At 40.9% G+C, this 23,972-nt stretch overlaps 1 protein-coding gene and 1 long non-coding RNA gene across 2 annotated transcripts in view; both read left to right on the top strand.

Moving 5' to 3' along the window:
- The window catches only part of LOC307047203 (glutamate receptor ionotropic, kainate 2-like), a 344,882-nt gene that overhangs the window by 15,242 nt on the left and 305,668 nt on the right, over positions 1–23,972 (top strand).
- On the top strand, positions 11,119–13,632 carry LOC307046326. The gene is made up of 2 exons (XR_013810138.1): positions 11,119–11,554; positions 13,449–13,632. It is a non-coding gene; the product is annotated as an uncharacterized lncRNA (long non-coding RNA).

The following is a 23,972-nucleotide window of genomic DNA, read 5'->3' as shown; positions in this document are numbered from 1 at the left end:
TACTTTCCACTTGCCCGCTCGGGCCACTAAAAATATTGCTTTAAAAAAAAAATTGTCCTGTGGGATTGGTATTTTTGACTAGCAATTGTGTTAAATTGTTTCGTTTATTAACGGTACAACATAACGTTTCGTGAGTCGGTTGTCGTTGTTGGGTGAAAAGCAAACAGCTGTTTGCTGCGGAGCGCAGCACGAGCAGGCTCCTCCTCCTCCTTCGTTCACTACAGACTATCGCGCCACCTAACCATTCGCCAAAATGTTTTTAACACCAGCGGTGACCGGCCAAGCGCCGGGCAAAAAACAATCTTCAAGTAAACGAAAGTCACCGGCGGAGTTCAAGGAGAGTAAAAGGGGGTATGAGAAGAAGAGGGAGAGAACGTTTCAGCCAGCTTGATCGATGGAGTTGGCTTCTAAAACCGTCCTAAAACCCTTTTATAATCTATCGATTAGATTTATGATTAGAAAATGATAAAAGTAGGGTAGACTAGTGGAGATTATCCGGCTGAACAAAACGTGCATTTATCAAACAGGTTTGTTTTCCACAGACCTTATTTCCAGCTATTTTCCAAAACCCTGTGGAGAAATCCCATTACTTTTTGTCAAGGGAACCAGCAGCTTACTTCCTGGTTTTAGGACGCGTCACTGCACCTCTCAATATGATGCCAATCAGGGCTCTCGACTAACTTTTTTCACCATCCTCCCGGAACCGTCCCAAAATACAATCTAAGCCGTCCCGAAATTAATGTGGACCGTCCCGAATTTAAGATATTAGTTTTTCTACTACTTATCATTAGTTAAAATCATTCAAAGTGACCTTTAACATAAATAAAACATCATACAAATCATTAGATGATAATTCATCAACCTTTTTATTTGAGTAAATCAGTCAATCACATGACAAAGGCCAAATATATTTAAACAAACACACAAACGAGAAAATTACTAATATTGAATCAAATCAAGTCCCATCCAATTAACAAAAAAAATCCAACACTCTGTCCTGAAGACAGAACCCAGTGTAACCACTAACCAGGAGGACAGTCTGTAACACAGTCAGGAGACCTTTACAAACTGCCCCGCCCCCTCGCACACAGACGGGAGAGAGAGATCTCGTCTGGATTGGAAAGCTCGAAAATACATCATAGACGCATATTGTAGTCTTATTGCATATTAGAAACGGAGTTGGATAAACTAAAACTGCGATATAATGTTTATGTAGCAATACTACATATGACATATATTTTTTAAATGTCTCCAGTACCGATAAAAAGTCAGATAACGTCGGAGCTTAACGTTACCACTGTCTTTAATAATTCCGGCCCGGGCGGAGCCCGTTTAATACCGGGGCTCGGTACCCATCCATACATGGGGAGAGGCGCAGCATATTGCTAAGGACTAAATACGATGGAGGGTTCTCATCTCAGCCTTATTACCCATAGGGGATGAAGTGGAGTAAGTCAATAAAGAGGCCGGCGCTCCAGGGTCTGGTTCTGCTGTGCGTTTTTGTGATGTAACGGTAAAACATTTCAGAATTCCTCCACGGGATACCATTGTCATTTTACATCACTCAACCCGCGAAATACACACACTCAGTACATAGCCTACTGTAGATAGACCCGCGAATTTGCGGGCCAGGAATTTGCGGGCACAGCCAGCTGTGCGCCTGACTGACAGCACATGGGCACAGCTTACGTATGTGTGTGTGTGTGTGTGTGTGTGTGTGTGTGTGTGTGTGTGTGTGAGTGTGTGTGTGTGTTTCGCGGGTTGCTAAATGTTTTGTGTGTTTATGTTGACAAGGAGGTTTAATAATTGTGTGCTACACACAACGTGCAGTCGATTTCATTTTCATCGCCGTTTGTAGTAGATTTAGCAGGGTATTTTTATTTTAACTCTCGTCCCAAATTCGTCCCAAAATTATTTTGTATCCTCCCTGACACTATTTTTTTCGGCCCTGGGACGACGGGACGTCCTTAAGCTCGAGCCCTGATGCCAATATAAACAAGGTCTTCTGTCGGCTCTGTACATCAATGCCGATCCTATGCTGACAAGTAAATGAAGAGTAGAAAATATAAAGGTATTGGCTATAGGGAAATGTCCCAGCAGTTTAGGAGAATGAAGGTTCTAATCTAATCTATTACATTTCTAACTCCTAATGACAGGAAGGCAGAAAGTGCATTATACAAATAATAATACTCATAATAATAGCAGACATTTTTTAACAATACCCACAATATCATTATTTTAATAAACAAAATATGAACAATTGAGGAAAATGAGGAAGAACTGATGATTCAAATGTTGTAGTACAAGTAGTAATGTACACTGAACAAAAATATAAATGCAACACTTTTGTTTTTGCTCCCATTTTTCATGAGATGAACTCAAAGATCTAAAACATTTTCTATGTACACAAAATAACAATTTCTCTCTAATATTGTTCAGAAATCTGAAAAAATCTGTGATAGTGAGCACTTCTCCTTTGCCGAGATAATCCATCCCACCTCACAGGTGTGGCATATCAAGATGCTGATTAGACAGCATGATTATTGCACAGGTGTGCCTTAGGCTGGCCACAATAAAAGGCCACTCTGAAACGTGCAGTTTTGCTTTATTGGGGGGGTCTGGGGGGGTCCGAAAACCCTAGAGTTAAACCCTAACCCTAACGCTAACATGTCACCCATTGAGCATGTTTGGGATGCTCTGGATCGGTGTATACGACAGCGTGTTCCAGTTCCTGCCAATATCCAGCAACTTCGCACAGCCATTGAAGAGGAGTGGACCAACTTTCCACAGGCCACAATCAACAACCTGATCAACTCTATGCGAAGGAGATGTGTTGCACTGCGTGAGGCAAATAATGACTGGTTTTCAGACCCCCCCAGACCCCCCCAATAAAGCAAAACTGCACGTTTCAGAGTGGCCTTTTATTGTGTTTTTTTGCCAGTGGTTACAATGATGGGGCCAGTGATAATACAATTCCACCGGCCCGGAGTTACACACAATGAAAATGTGTCTTTGGCACTGGGGAATAAGATGGAATAACACTCACCATACACAGTACAACATACCATTCATACACACAAAAAGAGGTCAATTGCATCTTAAAGTCACTAAATGGCAGTCTTAATAAAAGTGCAGAGTGGTTTGTTCCTCCACTGGCTCGGGTCCATTCAAATATCAGTTGTAATATGGAGTTGGTGGCAGAATGTCCAAAGAAGTATCTTGAGGTTGAAAAGGAGGCTTAATGTTGAGTCAAGGTTAACATCTTCATTTTGAATCATAAAACAGTATAGTTGACTTCTCAACCACTCATTAGTCAGCTCTATGCATGATGGGAGTTTAACAGAGGAAGTCTATTGTTTTTCTCTTGTGCTTTTGTGTAATGTGAAATGTTTAAATTTTCTAAATGTCTTTGTGTTTAGCGACACTGCGTCACTTTGTTCTGAGCAATGTTGTATTATTTCATACAAATATTGTGTGAAATTTCTGTATTTTGACCTGCAGGGCCACCGTAGGATAAGCAATTAGATTAAAATGTATAGGTGTCCTTTTTGTAACATGCTCTGTAATCTTTAAGCCAAGCTAGCAAAATAACATCTCCACCCTTACTTCCTCATATTTGGAACTATGTGTGAGAAATGTCACAATGGAAACAACCATTGGTCTGTGTTCACCATCTCACAATCTCCACTCGTATTCAATCTGCTGCCGTGCTTTGCCAAGTCGTCACACTCATTCAGCACTCACTCGCTGCAGCAGTCATACTGTATCCTTGTGTTTAAAAGGCATATTTTCTGCTAATTAGTTAACCAGCTCTACTGTACGTCTTCCGTACTTGAATGAGCATGCTGAATTAGAAGAAGTGTTGGGAGTTAAGGTTATCTGGAGCCAGCAGAACACGATCATTTCAATTAGACGCATGCAGGTTGAACTACATTTGACCTCAATCAGAGGAAGTCATCTTAAGGACAATATATTTTTAATAAGAAGATACCTTTAAACAAGGAAATACATTTTCTGCATTTTCTGAAAATGTGGGAAAAGCTATCTGTTGCTAGAGCTATCAGTGTAAGACTAAAGCGCATTGCCATTGTTGTAATCCAAGGCCTTTTTAATGAAACATTAAATACAACCACAATAAATTGGACAAAAGCAGAATATAGCTTTGATATTTTTAAGAAATAACTCCTTTTGCAATTGCAGATGAATGGGGAACCTTCCTATTTTATTTTTTCTCAGCTTCAAAGCTCAGACTTAACCTGAAAATAATTATCTTAGAGTACACTTTCTTGCAACCCTGTCTCATTGTATAATTACAGATACAGAGATCAGACTAAATCTGCTCTCACTTGTCAGTATACTAGAGAATATGTACCTATACAAAACCAATAATGCTGAGCATAGGTCTTTTATATATTTAGCCTGAATTTCAGTGCCGCTCTTCAAGTTCCTTTGTGTTCCATCAGCACTTCTTCCACCAGTAAGTGCTTTGCAAGACAGGTCTTTCACTCAAAAGTATTACTGCATTTGATTGTAAAACATGTATTCATTTCTCTTGAACTCGATTAACAGCAGGCAGAGACTGCTTCATGACATTGGGACGAGGACATCTCTTATCTGATGCCAAATCATGTATCTAACATCTTTGGATGTCATCATGCAGGGATGGCAGGGTGATAAACCGGGTGTAAACCCAGCTCCAGCCCCAACAGCATCAATCTGAATTCCATTTGAAGAAAGGAAATGTTTGAGGACAGCTTTGGCTTTCGTTTTTCTCATCCATCTTTTATTTCCAAGCCCTCTGATTGTCAGACTGCTTGTGTTTCTTGACCCATTGCAACTACCTTACGTGATGTTGCCATTATTCAAGGGCTACATGAGTTCAAAACGCAGTGAGGGTGTAGCAAGCTGAAGGAAGTTGGCCTGTTGGAGTGTCCTGGATGGTTTAACCATGTCCTGGATGAAGGAAGGACCAGATCCCTCACAGCATGGTGAGCCAGTACCAGGGTCTTGAGGTGGATTTGGGCAGACACTGGCAGCCAGTCAATACGGTTTTATAGTTAGTTATTAGGTTCAGAAGAGATCGCTGAAGGCATTTTGAGCCACGATGCAACTTTATTCACCTGAGGCAGCAAATTAAGCACAAGAAGACCCCAGAGTCTAGGCTTGGGGGTCGGTTGCGGGTCAAACTCTGAAACCTTAATCTTCGTAGTTCTTCAGGCCTCATTTAAAACAGAAAGACTTGATTTTCCAATGCTATCTACTCTTAACATTAGATAAAATACTGAATGCAATTGCTGTGAAGGTCAGAAGGTCACCAAGTTTCAACTTTGTTACATCTGTCCTATGTCTTTTCTTATATTAAACTATTCATTACACTGCACTCTACTGATTCTTTTGCACTTCCGGATATATGATAACTGCATTTCTTTGTCTTAGTACTTGTACTCTGTGCAATGACATTAAAGTTGAATCTATTCTAATGTAATACAAGTTCTGAGTTTGACTGAGAGCTGTTGAACCTGCGTTGTAGCCAAGTGTTGGATCAATGAATAAAGAAGAGTTGCTAAGATATACTGTATACATTGATCTTGGACCAAAATTACAGACATCTCTAGGCACTGTTGACTGAGTGGCACACATGGTTGGTAGAAATGACCTACATGTCAATGCATTTGAGATAAAGACAGTGGGAGTATATTTTCTTAATACTTGAGAACCTGTTTTCAGCCAGTAGGCATGTTTGCTGAGACGGAGAGAAGTTCAGCGGTTTCGCAGAATGGCAACACTCATTGTATCATCCTTCATTGAGGGTAACTCAAGCATATGATGTGTCACTGACTCTTTTTATGCCCTTGGCAGCAGAGCACACGGTATAGCATTGCAGCACTTCCCCTCCGCTTGTTCTTTCCGTTTATGATGATTTCCTACTAAGAGGTGCAGCTTTATTGGCCTTATTTAAACAGATGTACAGTTTTATAATGTTGAGGCTCCCCGTGCCTGTTCCCTGCCAGCCATATGTGACGGGTATGATGAAGATACCAACACCTGCTACTTTCCTGTCACTGATCATAAGAGTGTTACGCTGGTATAAACCTCTAGTTTTATATTGTAATAAACAGATGTCATGTTTTAGTGTATTTAGAATACTGTAGAAGTAGAAACAGTTGGTAAAGTCATTCCCCCACACATTTAAGGTAATAAGGTTTGCAGTCCACAACACATAAACAAGTGTTATTCAATGTGATGTGAATGTGTTATCATTTGAAGTGTATTTGGTTGCAAAGATCATTTTGGGACTGTTAATCCGTTATAGCTATGATTATTACACAGCTTGGTTGAATACTCGATTCTGATTGGTCAAGTTGGACATTCAGCGCTCTGGATAATGTGAGTCATATCATTCCACAGGAAGAAGTCACTTCATTTTAATATCGTCTGTGGCCACACCATGGTTTTCCTCCATTAGGGAACACAGTAAAATACTTTTGGAATATTAAATATTATATTTGTGGAGAGTATGAAACTTTGAATCATGATGGCCGAACTATCCTCAGTAAAGAAAAGAAAAACAATAAATGAGAAAAGAGTCCAGACAGGGCAATAAGACCATTTGCTTAACCTTCGAAATACAGTAGTCATTTGGAAAATCCAGTTTGACTTTTTACTAGGAAATGTAAACCATATCATGATCTTCAATCAGCAGTTGGGTTTTATTAGATTACATCACATGGCCTTCCTTAGCATATCGAATTTGCACAGCTGTCATGAAAATGTAGATGTTCAAACGTGGCACAAGAGTAAGTTTGGAGGTGAACACACATTTATTTCAAAGGAGTTTTGAACACTACGTTTTAACATGTACCCATTTTGAATATATACAGTCTATGGTTTTAACATGTGGATGGTTGGATATACAGTCTTCTAGTCCTTTTTCTTGATAAAATCTGAACAAAAGTACATTATACTCAAAACTTCACATACTCGATAGTATATCGTCAGTTTCTAAGTGAAACTAGGCTTGTTCATGTCTGCTATAAACAAGGACAAGTCTAAAGCCATTGCCCATTGACCCATACTGTCTGTGTTTTTGAAAATGTCCCCAATAGGAAGACGCGCTATAGAATAGGAAGTGATTCGCACTGGTCTGGTCGTTGTGTTCTCTCTGCCTTTCTCTCTCTCTATGCCTACTCATATCTGCATTATACTCCTTGCTATTTTTACAAAGCAACAGAAAATGAAATATTTTTCTTAAATCACTTTATTTGCCTTAGCGCTGCCAGTCTGAATGATCAGCTTTCTGAAATTGAGTTTAGCAGTGGTGGCTTTGTGAGCATTACACTGTGTCTTGGCCCACAGCCAGCACACAGCTGGTAAATATATTTAAATCAGTGCTAAGCTGCTTAAAATATTCATATTTCACTCATAGCTAGTTTATAGAAATTTGAAACTATCTCCGGCTGGCAAAATCAGTTACATGGATAAGATATATATATCATTTCACATTTTCAGGGAACAAAGAGAGCTGGTGAGTAGTGGCGAGGCGTTAAGCCCCGTGCACAGTGTGTGTTTTTCTGATACGGCTGGCTTTAGATGCTCTGTCTCTCCGGCTGAGAGGCAGAGGGCCGTGTTCCTCTCCGCCTCATGATACTGCCGGAGATGGTTAATGTGCCATGTGAAATGATTATTCTAAAAGCCGCTTCTCTGCATCCTTCCCTCGGATTGAAACATGAACGTCTCTGCCTGCTCTTGGTCCTGCCAAAGAGTGCATGTTTTGGGATGTAATTAGCTGAGTCTTAGATGCTGACTGGCTGAGCTGGAGGTGACTCACGGTGCAGACTCTCAGAGACGCTCTGTTCCTGCTGTACTGGAACACTCTGAGAACAGGAGGGACCAGATCCCTTCCCGGTATCACTCTGACCGTAATACGAACCAGGACTTCTCACTGTGTCCTCTGCTCTGACTGGTCTATCCTTGTGGTTTGTCCTACACTTGATGCATGGCGTCCTTAGACCTGCATCCTGTTGCCATGATGACTCTGAGCACTTCAGGGTCATGGATTACATTTCCTTAATGCTTTGTTTCGCCTGATTCAGAGAGGCCTCTCCAAATTCTGATATCTTAAAGTGCATTTAAATGATCTTAACCATATGCAGTCAATCAATGTTTATTTATATAGCCCAATATCACAAATGTTACATTTGTCTCAGTGGACTTCACAGTTTGTACAGAATATCAGTATGACAATACGACACCCTCTGTCCTTAGACCCTCACATCGTACAAGGAAAAACTTCCAGAGAAAACCCCACAGTTTAAAGGGAAAAAATGGGAGAAACCTCAGGGAGAGCAACAGAGGAGGGATCCCTCTCCCAGGACGGACAGACGTGCAATAGATGCCGTGTGTAAATTGAAAAGATAATACATTTGCAACATAGGTAGTCCAAATGTTTTGAAATGCATGTGTGTATAATAAGAAGATGAATCCACGAGGATATCCATCCAGGACTTATGATCCAGGACCGCAGCCACGACTCAAGATCCAGGACTCGCAATCCATGACACAGGACCGCAGGATCATCCATGACTCCGGATCCCGGCGTATATAGACACCAAAAAGAAAGAAATTTGGAGAAGCTGGGTTAATCGGAACAGTGCAGTGTGGTTTTATTAAAGGGACCCTTTTATGCTTTTGAGGGTTTCCCCTTTCCTGTAGTGTGTTATACAGGTTTTTGTGCATGTAAATCGTCTGCAAAGGCTAAAATCTCTGTGTTCTCTCCGAAACACCCCCCTTCCTGAAACGCCTTCATTGGACTACATCACTATGTAACATTTGTGCTGCTATTGGCTAGCGCTCCATCACATTGTACCTGATTTGCTAAGGGTATATATTGTAAGTGAAGGCCTTTGATTGTGAACGGCACAAGAGAAATCTCTCCAAGTCAATAACTCATTTGGAAAGGGTTCTGAATTAGAATGATCTTGCTAAGGGGAAGGTAAACTCCAGCAGCATCCCGCCTGGAGTCGCTGAAGAAACTGGAATAATAATCCTGCAGGAAAATCGATGCCGGAATGCAGTGCCACGGGGACAAATACCGGCACCGGCTCCTTTCTGCACCACGCGACTCTTATCCGTCAATCGGCTGCATTTCTGCTGATACGCCATAAATCCAATTCCTTAAAATGTCATATTAACATTTCAGGCCATTTAGATTGGCTTGTGGATGGAGAATGATGGCTTCACTCTCCCAGGGGCTGGGATTATATGTCAATAATGTCCTCAGTGCCAGGGAGGTGCTTTCATTAGCTTGTATTCAGATTGAAGTGTCATCCATATTATAAGAGCCTGCTACTGCGTCTCGGTAGTGTGTGTGTGTGTGTGTGTGTGTGTGTGTGTGTGTGTGTGTGTGTGTGTGTGTGTGTGTGTGTGTTTGTGTGTGTTTGTGTGTGTGTTTCTCTCTGTGTCTGTGTGTGTGTGTGTGTGTGTGTGTGTGTGTGTGTGTGTGTGTGTGTGTGTGTGTGTGTGTGTGTGTGTGTGTGTGTGTGTGTGTGTTTGTTTGTGTGTTTGTTTGCTTGTACAACAGACATGCTGTCTCTCAGCTCTACACCCTAATAGAGTCGTCAGTATGATAAGTCAGCAGTGTGATGTGTTGGAGATACAGTGTGTGGAGTGTGTTACAGTGTGAAGGTGACTGAGACCCCCCCCCCCCCATATTTGTAAGTAAAAAGGTTTTGGTTCAGCCAATGCCCTGAAGTTGTATTATTATTTATCCCACACCTGATTGACCGAGATCTTTAGTGAAAACTAAGCATTCATTATAGACTTCATAATTGTACAAAGGTTAGTTTAATTAATTCTGTGTATTACACGGCTCAGTTGAATATTCATTTCTGATTGGTCCAAATGGACATTCCAAAAGTGTGTTTTATTAACAGACTGCTGCTAAGGAGAGCAGACTGTTGCTATGAGGGTCAAGGGACTACAGTATGTGCAGTGAAATAAATCCGCTCAAGAAGGTGGTTAAATTTAACGTTAGCTGTGCACAACACACATTCGCTTTCATCCATCAGAGAACACCATGGAATACTTTTTTAATGTAAATTAAAACTGTCCCCAGAAAAGAAAAGAGATCAAGAGAAGGAAAGACATTAAAAGACAGACAGGAAGTAAACACTAAAGGGAACAGCAGAAGAAGACAGACAGGAAGTAAACACTAACAGAAACATGGTATCACCAACTACATTTGTCCAAGGGCCAAAATGTATCCAATGAATAGACACTATCGCGGGCCAGCGATTTTTATATAGTCCACAATGGAGCACAGTCAGGTACTGCGTACCGCATAACGCTTACCAGATTCTTCACGCTAAGGAAGGATCACTTCTAGGCAGGGTTGGGAGGGTTACTTTGTAAATGTGATCAGTTACTGAATACTGAATACATGCTCTGAAAGTAATCAGAATACAGTTACAGTTACGTGTCTTAAAAAAGTATGTCTACACTTAGTAGACATACTTTTAAGTAAAAACGTATTCAGATTACTTTTAGAATACTTTTGGAATACTTTCTTTTTCCATAACAGATGGGTATGTTTTGGTGCACAGGAGACACTTATTTTACTGTTTTAATGGCTTATCAAGAACTCAAACACAACATCTTGGTGTCATTCTGGACAGCTCCCTCTCATCTGCACCCCACATAAAAAACATCACCCGGACTGCATTATTTGTACTGTCTTAAAACCTTTCCTTGGAATATGTTATGAATTGTAAGGTGTCCTTGGGTGCTTTGAAAGGCGCCCGTAAATAGAATGAATTATCATTATTATTTATTATCTGAAACGATGTAATAACTTTTAAAACTTTGTCCATTCACTTGCCCCATGCATTCAGCAGCAGCAGGCCATTCACTTTGATTTGATCCCGTTATGAAATGTCATCATTTCGACAATAAATAAATGCTACATAAACGTTATCTTGCACATTAATCTAACCATCTCCGTTTCTAACTTTCAATATATTTTAAAAGAGATCTCTCTGTCTCTCTCATCTGTGTGCGGGGGCGGGGCCTCACAGACACGCTGCATCTCTCTCTCTTGCTCAGACCAGCGCCATAGAGAGGCGAAGTCCCGCCCATCTACTTCCGACCCATGGGACCCCGGAAGCGGAAAATTATACATTGACGTCAATGGAGAGAGAAAAGTCATCTTTCGATCCCGTTTGAATTGTGCCACGAATGACACATATGATGTTTGTCAAATTAAAAGAACATTTTGCAAGTCAAAAAAATAAAAATGTGTCGTAAAACTGTGAAGTTACAATTTTTTTGTGTGAAACCGCTCAGTGAACTACAGGTCTCTGGTCTCGCACAATACGCGTCACCATCACAAAGATGGCTGTCACGTTAGTAAATTTCACCTGTTTCTTTCAGAATGAGGCGAAAAAGTATAAAACGAGGTGAAAATCACTACAAGTCTGGGCATGTTGAGAGCTGTACATACACGAAAGGGAGCGGTTCTGTAAGAGCCAGCATGCGGGACCGGCTTTACAAGGTTTCAGTGAGTAATATGAGTGCAATGTTTAAGGTTAATGTCAGCTAGCTAACAAGGTACACTAACGTGTTTTGTTTTAGAAACTAGTTTTCTCCTTAAGAACTTTGTGGTGTCTGTGTATGCTGTGGATAACATTAGTGTTCACAAGAACAAGATACACTCCCGTGTTTTGTTTTAGTTGCTCTTCAGATTGAAGCGGCCAGTTCTATATCGACTATATGTGTGATCTCCTTTTTACATCTCGTTGTGTCATTTGAGTTTATTTGCTGTGTGTAGATTCAAGGATTTTGGTTATCTTGTCCAGGGATGCAAACTTGTCACCTTTCGGCGAAATTCTCCGTTTTGAATCCAAAATAGGTCGTTTTTGTGATTCCTGTAGATCTGCAATAAAAATATTTTTTGGGTATGGGAGGGGGTCTGGGACCCGGATTAATGTGCGGCCGCGAGCTTTTTTTATATATATTATAATGAAGCGCGAGCTGTGTGCTCGAGTCTTCCTGCCTGTCGGCTCTGCTCATGATGTATAATAAGCCTCTGCTGCTCGGCGATGATGGTCTAGCTTCAGCAGCTACATTACCTACGGTGCGTTCGTTAATATTAACTGTGCGTCCGGAGTCCCTGTGGCACAGACTGGACCGCTGGTGAACAGCTGTTAGAACGGGCCGTTCAGGTGTTCACAATAGAGCTCCCTGTCGGAGCGGCAGAGCGTGATGTGCACTGAAAAGTTTTTTTTCCCCGTCGCAATATTATCGTTGAGCTAGCTAACTAGCATACATTGTCACTATCTGCTAACGTTAGCTTTAGCCTTCGTTTTCTAATCGTTTTTTTCATAGGCTATAAACAGAGGTGGTATAAGTATATATCTTGTAATTGATTAAAATTAGAAGTACTCAGTTCTTGTACTTGAGTAAAAGTAGAAGTACCAGAGTGTAGGAATACTCTGTTACAGTAAAAGTCCTGCATTCCAAATGTTCCTCAAGTAAAAGTAGAAAAGTATTATTATCAAAATATAGTGAAAGTAGCGACAGTAAAAGTAGTAATTTTGCAGATTGGTCCATTTCAGAATAATATGATACGTTTTATAATGATTGATCATGAAAGTGTTCTCAAAGCTGGTAAAGGTGCAGCTAGTCTGAATGACTTTGTATACTGCAGGGTAGCTTTTGGATTTACTCCAGGTGGAACTAAAGTCTGATTTAACACTTGATTATATTTCACATCATTCATCCACATCTGTAAAGTAACTAAAGGTATTACATACATGTAGTGGAGTAAAAGTACACCATTTACCTCTGAACTGTAGTGGAGTAGAAGTACAAAGTAGCAAAACATTGAAATACTTAAGTAAAGTACAAGTATCTCAAAATTGTGCCCAAGTATAGTACTTGTTGAGTTTATGAACTTAGTTACTTTACACCAGTGGCTATAAAGATAGAAAGACTAAGCCTTGCACAGAGGCCTGAAAATACATTTTCAAAATGCTCAACAGTGCTGCCAAAATTATAAACTGACTGCTACACAATTAAAATAAATGCTTTTTATATATTTCTATTAGATGTGACTCTATGGCGTTTCTGTTAATATTAACACTGCTGCTTTAGTTGTTCTGACTGCTAAAATCCTCTGTTATTCCTCATTTTAAAGCCGATATTCTGTGGGGTCAGGGGGCTCGGATCCTTGTCACCTTTTTCATACCTGATGAGTTTGCATCCCTGTTGTCAATTTGTCTGGTTATCTAGGCACAGCTGTGTGTGACTCCCTCTGGTACACTGGTATGTGTTTTCCTAATGTAGAGAGCATTGATTAATTAATAAACTACACACTGACTCTAGATGCTGACCAAATCCTTATTTTTTGATCAAATGTTTTTCAAAAAAATGTATTGTATATTATATAACAGCTGCAAATCACAGACCGGAGTCTCTGCTACTGTGGACCACGAAGGAGGGGATCATCATCCCCATCCCCAAAGACCCTGCATGGCATGGAAATCTCCTCCTCCTGGAACAATTCTACACCCAGCATATGCTCCCTGTGTTGGCCAGTAGAGAGGAGGACATTTAAATAAACATACTCTTAACATCCTCGGACTCTGCGTTGTGTTTCGTATGTGTGATGGGGTGTTATGCAGAGGGGAGGAAAACAGGACACAGCAGATTGGGATTGTGGTGGAGATGCTGAGCAGTTATTTAATTGTTGCGTGTAATTATTATTATACTGTGTGCTTCTTAGTTATTCCATCTTTTGCTGTAACATGGATCTGTATGTAACTCTATATTTAATTGTTATCTACCACACTTCCTTCTACATCATACACCATCATTATACATGGTGTATATAGGATATGTATTTATTTGTATACATATCTAAATTGTATAATTTTATTTTTCGTATTTGGGATTTCTTTTTTGTCCACTCAAATACACTTGGCCCTTTCTCTTTTCCATGTGGAAAATGGCAGCTGCATATTCTGCTTTTCTCATCTGCTCCCTGTCTGCTCATCTACGATGAGAAAATTATATAATTAATTACTAATAATCATTTAAACCTGTTATTACCAATATTTCACAAATTCTTCATGTAAACTTAAGAGCACAGCTGTATGTTGAGTATGTCAGCTTTGCTTGGTTCATCTTACTGGGGGGGGGGCTGCTACATGGATGTCGGTGCAGTCCACAATAATTTTGCAGCTGAAGGCAGAATGAATTTATTATTGACTCAGAATGAAGCACAACTTCATGTCATACAATACATTGACTTTATTTGTAATTGTGTAAAAAAAATATGAGCATTGATTAGCAAGCAGGACCTGGCAGGAACAGAGAACGGTGATGGATGGAGCTGGGAAGAGAGAAGAATAAAGAAAACAGATCAACTTTATTATCGGATATTAAAAATTCAATTTCAAAACAAGTTGCCGCTCCTACAGTTTTCTAGTGTGTAAAGATGATTTCACATGACCAATGCAAAATATCACACTCAATACATGTGTGTCTCTGAGGGGTGCATTGTGCCTTTGATGTATATAAATAATATACCATAACCAAATACTATTACGTACAGTGGAAATCAGGTTACCAGAGCAGGTCAGACCAGTGTGCATGTTCCTCAGGGTCTCAGCAGTTACAGGTGAGGTAAAGAAAATAAAAGAGGAAAAGGTCAGTAACAACACTTTAAAGTAACAACACTGAATAATTATCTCTTTTAATAATTTTCTCTCAGTAATCACTCAACTACTGTCTTTCCAACAAACAGATTGACTCACTCTCACTATCATCACAATGAAACACGTCCAGAAGAATGTCATGCAAAGCTGCCTGCCTTCCTTCCTTCGACTCTCCCTGAACCGCCTGATCTTTTAATGGTCAATGTTAACCATTTGTGCAGATAGCATTAAGTAGAAAAGATCGCTGATACTAATGTGGCGTTAGCCTACCTCCCGCCCCCTTAGCACCTGGTGGAGGGGGCGATAGGCTACTCTTCAAATGTTTCACAAAATACTTACCATCATGACTACTCTTACTGTTTAACATTTTGGTTTACTTCATGTTAAGGCTAATACAAATGACAAGGCTAAGTAATGTAATATAATGCTAACTAACATGCTCGCTACTAGCTAGGTAGCTAACTTGACTATGTTCCATGCAAAACATGTATATTACCTGATATGTTTGGTCCAACGACTCCTGGTCCTTTCATCAGACGGGAAGCGATAGAACGAGCAAGTGGTATGATCTCTTTTGTGATTACAACCTCGTACAAAGCACACAGGCATCTTGTAAAAGTGAATTTATTGGAGCAATCTCTTATATTTATTGGAGGGAATAAATCAGTCTTCTTCTTCCTCTTTGCTTTGCGAGTCACAACCAGTCTTGGAGCATTATCGCCTATGACATCACTTACGCGACCCAGAATGCATTTGGGATTTGTAGTCTTTCTAGTTGCGTATTATTCATAGTCTTATATTTCAGCATTTTTACGACAAACTGTGACTTTTTTTGCATGGAAATGATTGTTTAAGATTGACAAACATCATATGTGTCATTCGTGGCACAATTCAAACGGGATCAAAAGATAACTTTTCTCTCTCCATTGACTTCAATGTATAATTTTCCGCTTCCGGGGTCCCATGGAGGCTCCCGGAAGGGGAGGGACTTCGCCTCTCTATATAGACTGAGAGTTACGTCATCTCCGTTCACTCCAATGGACCACTGTTTTACAGCAATGGCGGATCGTGGAGCCTCTCAATCGTTCCCCGGAAGTTAGCGCCAAGGCTAGCAGAGCTGTAGAGTTGCAGCATAATAGACCGTTCGTGACGGACTTTTAAAGGTAAGAAGGAGTTTAAAGATTTATATTGCGGATATTATCAGTACATCTGATTCAAATTAACATGTGTATTAAAGGATGTCAGTGGATTATCCCTAAATTAGTAGATTTAGGGAACGTTTACATATAACAGATTAAGCTAGGATACCATACCATAGTACCATACACTATACCATAGTGGTTGAATACACAGTATTAGGAAACACTTTATACTTACTGGACATGTTATACTCATTACATACTGTATATAAAATATGACCAAGAATGTGAGACAACTTTATAGAAATTCATATCACATCTGTTACTGATGCCATTTGTCATACTTTGTTAAACTCACAAATAATAAAGTTCCATAACTTCAGTTGGGAACAAAGACCACACCTTATCTCCCCAAGGCAATTTCCCATCCAATAGGTGTGCTATATAGGTGTGTATAACCCTTTCTCCTGTCTGTTACTCCCTCTTTCAGCACAAGAACCAGAGGGGGATTCAATGGAGCCTGAATACCTGCACTGAGACCCTCACCCTGCACCCTGAGTCTCAACTCTCAGTGTTTTTCAAGCCTTTCCCTGTTTTTTTGTATTAAACAAAACATTAAGCTTTCCCAATGGTGTGGTTTTCGTTTTGTGAAAAAGTGCAAATGCAGTGTTTGTATATAATAACCTCACATATTTTTTTGCTGTTGGTCTTGAAATTGCTTCTGCTGACTTGAGCCAGCCATTTTTTCCTCCGCTCTGTGTCAGTGGGGAAGCCGTACATTCGTACTCCTTTCTCGGAGCGATTTGAGCATCCCCAGGCAGCACAGCAAACCATGGTGGCGACTAGGAGGTAGCACACCAAACCAGGACAACACGGTGGAAAAGGCACAGACAAACTGCATGATATGCTATTCGATGTTTATTGAATTCCATGTTTTTGCTATGGATGTTCCTAAAACAACACATTTAACATCATCATCATCATGCTGCTGCTGCTGCTGCTAGTCCTTTGATAGTCACCTGTCGGTCTCCTGTCCTTTCTGAAAGCCATAAAGATGACATTAGTCATTTAGATAACTTGTGTCCTCAATTACCATGGGATTACTGAAACTACCATGAATTTAAGAAAATGGTAGAAATGAATCTAATCTGAATTTTGAAGCATTCCTTTAGATCCCCTCCCTCTAAATATATCAATAAACGTTAGAAAGTGATGCTCCTGACTACCATACAAGTTTAAGAAGATAATATTGGTTTTAAAGAATTCAAAGCTATAAATAAACAGCAACAGGCTCTTTAACCAAGGCACTGTTAGCCTAACATGTAAACTAGTTGTTCACACTAATCCTAATATTATCACTTAATATTAGCAAATTCCATTTTATTTTTTAAAACATATTGATGTAAATACATACACATATCGATTTGTTGTATAAATATTGCAAATCAAAACCTTTATTCACTAATAATTACCAAAAATCGTAGTTCTATCTCGTTATCAGTGCATCACATCGTCTACATCAGTGGTCACCAACCTTTTTAAGCCCAAGATCGCAGACCTCGGCCTAGGTGAAAGGCGAGATCTACCTATTGCAGAATTGAGTGAAAAGACGGCCCAGGCAATGCTTCCAATTTGAGGCCTTTTATATAGGCTAATTGCATCTGAATTACTGTTACAATGAAGGCTCCATAATCAGCTCACGGCATATAGGCAGGGGTAAAGTGCTATTGGGGGGCGGACCTCACCTCCTCTAGGGGGGTCCGGGGGGATGCTCCCCCGGGAAGATTTTTTTTTAAATATTGAAGTTGAAAGCATCAATCTGGTGCACTTTGAGAGCAACATGAAGAGTTCTATGGATACCTCTCTCTCAGCACCCATATGAAACAGAACTGTAAACAGATTTTCTTTTTCTTTATGGATATTTTACAAATCACTCCCCTTTTAAACTGCATTCTTGTTTTACTGACATACTGTATAGTAGGCTATTTCATACCTGTTTTTCATGTATTCTCTTATTGTTTGTATAACTATAATGATCATATGAAGGTGTGCCGCGGAAATAATCTTTTGAATAATTTGTGACAAAACCGTTCTAAACACTCAGAGTCCTTTAACTCACCTGAGCCCCTCAGTCTGACAGGAGACGATTCTCCTCCAGCTTGTTGTGGTAACAGCTCCTTATGCCCGTTAGTTAGTTAGTGCAGCTAGCTAACCAGATGCTAACATCACGGTCCCCGCTAGCACCGGTCCGTCTCTCTCCCTCTCTCCGTCCCTCTCTCCCTCTCTCTATCACACTAAATGCGCTATTGCCACACACACAGAGCCGAGCTTGAATGACACAAGCACACGTGTATTTCCATGCAACTCTCTGATTGGTGTGGTGTCTTGCCTCTGTTGCGTTCAGTGAACACGGCAAATTACAGTCCTGCCGTTGTCTCTTGTGTCATGATGAGGTTCACGTAAAGCACGGTTAATGTATTATATTATTGAGGTGTCTCAAATATACGTTAATCAAGTGGCACCTGCTAACGGGGTGGTGGATGATAGGTTTACATCTAAAAACGTATTTTTCAAACATTATTTTAATTTAATTTTTCTTTCTTTTGTTACTTTTTTTTTTAACGGTCTGCGATCTACCCGCACCACACTCGCGATCGACCGGTCGATCGCGATCGACTGGTTGGCGACCACTGGTCTACATGAACCACGTGACGATAACCGTTTTTGGACTTCCGTTGACGTAACTCTTCTATCTATATGGCGCTGGCTCAGACATGCTGCAGCGCTGTGCAATGTGCACACAGTTCTGCCGGTAATGAATATTACATTTTGTGAGGAAACCTTTCCACCAATAATTCCAATAAGTATTCCAAAATGTATTCACTTCAGGTTTACGAAAGTAACTGTAATCAGATTACTCGTTTTTCAAATGTAACGCCAGCTGAATACAGTTAACCTACTCGATTTTTGTATTCTGATTACGTAACGCCGTTACATATATTCCGTTACAACCCAACCCTGCTTCTAGGCTACAGTCCCGTAGCTCCTGCCTCTCTGTTGGACTCTGTCGCAGCGGGGCTACTGCTGTGGAGCGCACAAAGCAGACTCTTCACAATGAAGGATCACTTCTTCTTCAATGCAGGGAAGGTTTCGCAGTACGCAGTCTACTGTCCCGCAGCTGCTGCCTCTCTGTTTGACTCCGGTACTGCACCTTACTCACGAGACGTTGTAAAAAAAAAAATGGGTGGGGGGCGAACGCAGTAACCACTTCGCCAACGCCACAGTCACCCCCGTCGTGCGGGCCGGATGAGAATGTCTGGTGGGCCGGATGTGGCCCGCGGGGCGCCAGTTGGTGGTCACTGGTATAGGCTCTGGCAGTGTAAAATGTGTTAATGGAAAAGAAAAGTGAACAGACTGGAACAGTTATACAGAAAACCTTGATCAGTGCTGCCGTTGCCGCAGTTCCAGTTGTTGGTACGCAGTGAAATAGACTATGACTTGAAAGTCAAGTCGTTTGTTTATTTAGTAGGTAGCCTTGTATTAACTGGGATCTATGCGATGGGATCCTGTTTTTTTGTATGACCGCATAGCTGCACATTGTCCCTGACGTAGCATGATGAAGGCAGCAGTTTGTTCAAACTGTATAATCATATCTCTAGCTATACTAGCTACAAGTCTGATCAATAACACAGTTTAGAAATGGTACAATGGTACTTTTCATAAAGAAAGATTATATGTGCAATTTTGAATATCACATCTAGGTTTTTGTCTGTAAACCCATGCTTCATAGTGAATGCCAACGCTCAACTTCAAAAAATACTGAAGTTGTTCAAGTGTTTGTGATCAGATATAGAATTTTAGAGCTGAAACTCTGGTGCAGTACTTGGCAGTAGACACTCCTTATTCTTCTTCTTGCTTCTTGCCTCTCAGACTTAGTTAGTAATGTCGCTGCAGTCCAAGATCTCAGCAATTTCTCAGGTGAGCACAACATTATTTACATCTTTAGAACCCACCGACAGCATGTGTCGGCGCAGTTTGCTTTCAGTGATCACCTCACTAAGCAGCGTGGATGCTGTGCTGCTGTTTGAATGCGTTAATAAAGTTACAGAGCTGCTGACTCTCTGCTGCTTTGCCCTCCAGCTGAAGCTCCCAACAACACAGTGTGCTTCCTGGGTCAGTGGAGCGTTTGCTACATGTATCCCTCTGGGTTGCTCTCTCTGTTTGTGTCATATCTGGGTTACAGGTCGAGTGATTTAGGGACAACGTGGTCTGCCTTCAGGTGCTTCGGTGCTTGATCAGCCAGAACCTCCATAGCAATGATTTGAGGGTTTTCTCTGAAAAGAACACCGAGAACATTTTTTTTTTTTGTTGAATCCTTCAGAATATCTCAATGAAGAACTCTTTCTAGACCCTCTGTATACAAACATGCTGTTTGATCCTCTATAGAATTATTTTTAGATATAATTTGTGTTGATTCTTTCTAGGTTTAAAGTTTTCTAATCTCTGAATAATGTGCTATCATAACCCATCACTCGACAAGTTCTCATTGCAGGCGGGTATGATATGCTTCATGTCCGTTGCTATTAACAAACCAGAGGAATCATCACATCATTATATGGCCTCCAAGGCACTCTGAGTATATTAGTTTCAAACTATTATAGTAATGTTCCTTGTTTTAGCCCCCCATGTGTCACGGCCATAGACTGTATATATAAATGGACGTGGGGTCCGTGACGTCACGTCACGGCATTTGAGTTGACTGTATGACCTTTAGTAGCACTATGGAGCAATTTAGTTTTAATGCATCTCGGTTGTGTTTGTGTTGAATGAATTAAAACTTGCGATATTAAAAAGTTGTCTATGCAAATGTCGTTTGAAGGAGGAAATGTATTTAAGACGTTTGTTAGAACATGAGGATACATGCAACTACATTTTGTGACTACAAGGAGTATAATCACAGTTTGTATTGGTTTACTAGAAAACTCCAATAGGGACCCTTCAGTGTCAACAAATCACATGCACTACATTTTGAGACCATTTTCCAAAGTTAGCCCAGCATCAGGTTTCAAGCATCTCCAACCTTTCAGTGAGCCTTTGATTCAGAATATTTCAGATTGACTCTGGTTAGTCCAGCTTCCAATATGTGCTTTGCAATGCTTGTAATGCAATCTCATTTAGCAGAATTTTGTCCCGTTACTCAATGACTGCACATACAGAAGTTCCTGTTCCTTGGATTTAAGAGACGAATGCAGAGAAAGTTGCTCTCAGAGGAAGTCTCACACTCTGCTGACTGGAGAATAAAGAAACACTTCAGGCATTTCTTGGAAGTGCTGCGACATCACAACCATCAGATCACTGGTTGTGGGTGGATAACTTATCTGCACTTCTACAGGCTGTGTGTGTGTGTGTGTGTGTGTGTGTGTGTGTGTGTGTGTGTGTGTGTGTGTGTGTGTGTGTGTCTCTTTAAAACTTTGTATGTGGGATTTTTTTCCCATGTGTGTTTCCCCCCCCCTATTTTGTCCGGTTTCCCCTGTTACACAGTGATTCTCCTAATGTGTACTTTACTTTGTAACTGAGGGCATATGTGTGCATCTCTAACATCAGCTCACTGTAACTCCTCATTGTCTGCTATGGTTCTGAGTTTCCACAAAGTGTGATTGTGTGTGTGTTTTCATGCGGGCTTGTATCCGTACAGTGGGAGTGGAGCCGCTTTGATTTCCCAAGACGTGTCGGTCTGGCCTCATCGCTTTCAGACAGCAATCTCAACTTAAAGAGGAGAGAAAGGATGTTGGGAGGAGCGAAAGAGCAGAGAAATGAGCGAGTGCTTTCTTGCGTGTGTGTGTTTGAGATGAAGGCGGGTGAGGGTGTGATGAAGGTCAGTTGGGAAAACTTTGCAAAAATATGAACACACTTTAGAGAGAAGGGAGCAAATAAATAAAGGATGTTTCTCCTGAATTAAACATGGCTGTAAATGGCGGCGGGGATAGGGACCTCACACTTAGTTCTGGTCAACACAGAACCACACTCCACGAGCCGGTTGGGACTCTGCCTTTCTCTTATTTATCTAAAGTCACAATCTGTGTCTGATATCATGGCTGCTGTTAGTCAAGTGCACCTCATTAAGGATTCTCAAGGTTTAACACAATCAGGCTATTATTTCTGCAGATTATGCCACCAGGCCTGTTGGTAATAATGAAAATGACAATCGACAAGTTAATTACCAAGTTAATTAGTGAGAACTGGAAAATGGGAAACATTACAAACAAGGCAAGAACCACCAGATGATGAATTTATGGCAGAAATCTGGAAAACTGTTACATTATTAACTCTGATAAAGGAAGTTAACAATGATTGACCAAATACATTTTCACGAAAAGTTAAAAATACAGTCATAAGACAGAATGACAATATGTGAAATTGGACACGCTATCTGAAGCTTAAAATTATTACTGACATGTTATTAACATAGCGTACTAATGGCGCATTTCCACTGCAGCGGGTAGCCCCGTTTAAGCGTCCTTAATCGTCCTCAAGCGGCCAGGCCAGTTTTTGGTGGCCTTTCCATATAGCGTAGCACCGGCTAGCGGGTACGTTTTCCCTCTTTTTCCTGCCCCATAAAATCTTGGTTTTATCAGGCTGAACTAGTGACGTCAACACTCTCGACTGCTGATTGGTCAGAGAGAATCGTCACAAGATCGTGCGCGAGATCATCCCTAGCGTCGCATATATATCTAGAAGCAAGCTTGCATCATTTTTATACACAGCATTTTTGTAAACGGAGGAGCTACAAAAATGGCAACGTCAAAGAAAAGCACACCGTGGTCTACCGAGGAGGTGACGACGTTCCTACCAGCGACGTGCAGTCAGGGGAGGCAGAGCCTCACCTGTCATACTCCAATGTAACGGAAAAACAACTAAAGAAAAACTAAATAGTAATAATAATAAAATGTCTCCACTGATCTATGATGTAAGTGTGATTAATGTATGATTCCAATCGCTTTTTAAAGTCAAAATCAGCAAATTTGCCGAGCTCCGCTACAACTACGGGTAGCGATGAGAAGTGAGGCAGGGACGAGCTCTGCCTCTCGTAAGCCCACAGTAACTTGCTGGAGCGCGGGCACTAATTTAGCGAGGGCACTTATTTTGTGAGCGCGCTCAAGCCAGTTACTGTGGGGTGAGGTGAGGCACAGATGAGCTCTGCCTCACCTCAGAATGTGTCACCCCACAGAAACTGGCTGGAAAGCGGGCCCTAAGCGCATGCCTGTTACCATCTCACTGTAGGTCACCAATGTAATGTTTGTAGATCCCTTTATTAAATGTATCCTCGCCATCCATAGTCTCTAAATAACTTATTTAACGTATATATGATATTTAGGCTCGCTGGTCTCATCATATAACAGCAATGAAAAAAGCAGCAGGAGAGGCGGCCATAACCTCTGCCGCACTGAAGGGGGCGCACGTGAGCCCACAGGTTCTTGTTGCTACTGTTATTCTACGCAGAGACGGTAGACACAAACAACAAACTAGACTTTTGAAATTACAGGAAGATAAGAAGGACTTTTAGAAAAAACTAATAGAGATAGTTGTCCAGAAGGAGAGCATGGACTTAATCTTCAAGTCAAGGTAAGACCACAATTGTAATGAAAATGGGATCTTACTAAGAAAGAACAATCCAATATTTAGATTTTGGATATCCTTTTGTTGAACGGTCTGTTTAAAATGAATCGAAGCATCAGACTAAAAAAGCTTTTGAAAATAACCGAATATTTTGATTAAGGTCAAAATATAATATTTGTAAATCTGACTCTGAAAGAGTCAGTGCCTCACCAGCCATGAAGCTCACCGCACGTCACTGGTTCCTACATCTCATTGGAGATGATAAAATCTAGCGGGAGCTAGATGGAACAACTCGAAATGTGAAAAAAATAAGCCGATCTCCCCGCCAACACTGCGTTGCTACCCCAGGTCCTAAACTGTAATGGAAATGCGCCACGGCCTCAGACGGCCAGCGAGGCAGCCCTAGGCCTGAGCGAGGATGCTTAGGGATGCTTAAACGGGGCTACCCCGCTGCAGTGGAAATGTGCCATAATAGAGACTGTAGAGCAGGGATCACCAACTA

This window comes from Notothenia rossii (genome assembly GCF_949606895.1).
Source record: "Notothenia rossii genome assembly, chromosome: 7".
In the NCBI taxonomy this organism is placed as follows: Eukaryota; Metazoa; Chordata; class Actinopteri; order Perciformes; family Nototheniidae; genus Notothenia; species Notothenia rossii.
The sequence above is the reverse complement of the archived record's forward strand: the minus strand, read 5'-3'. Positions and strand labels throughout refer to the sequence as shown.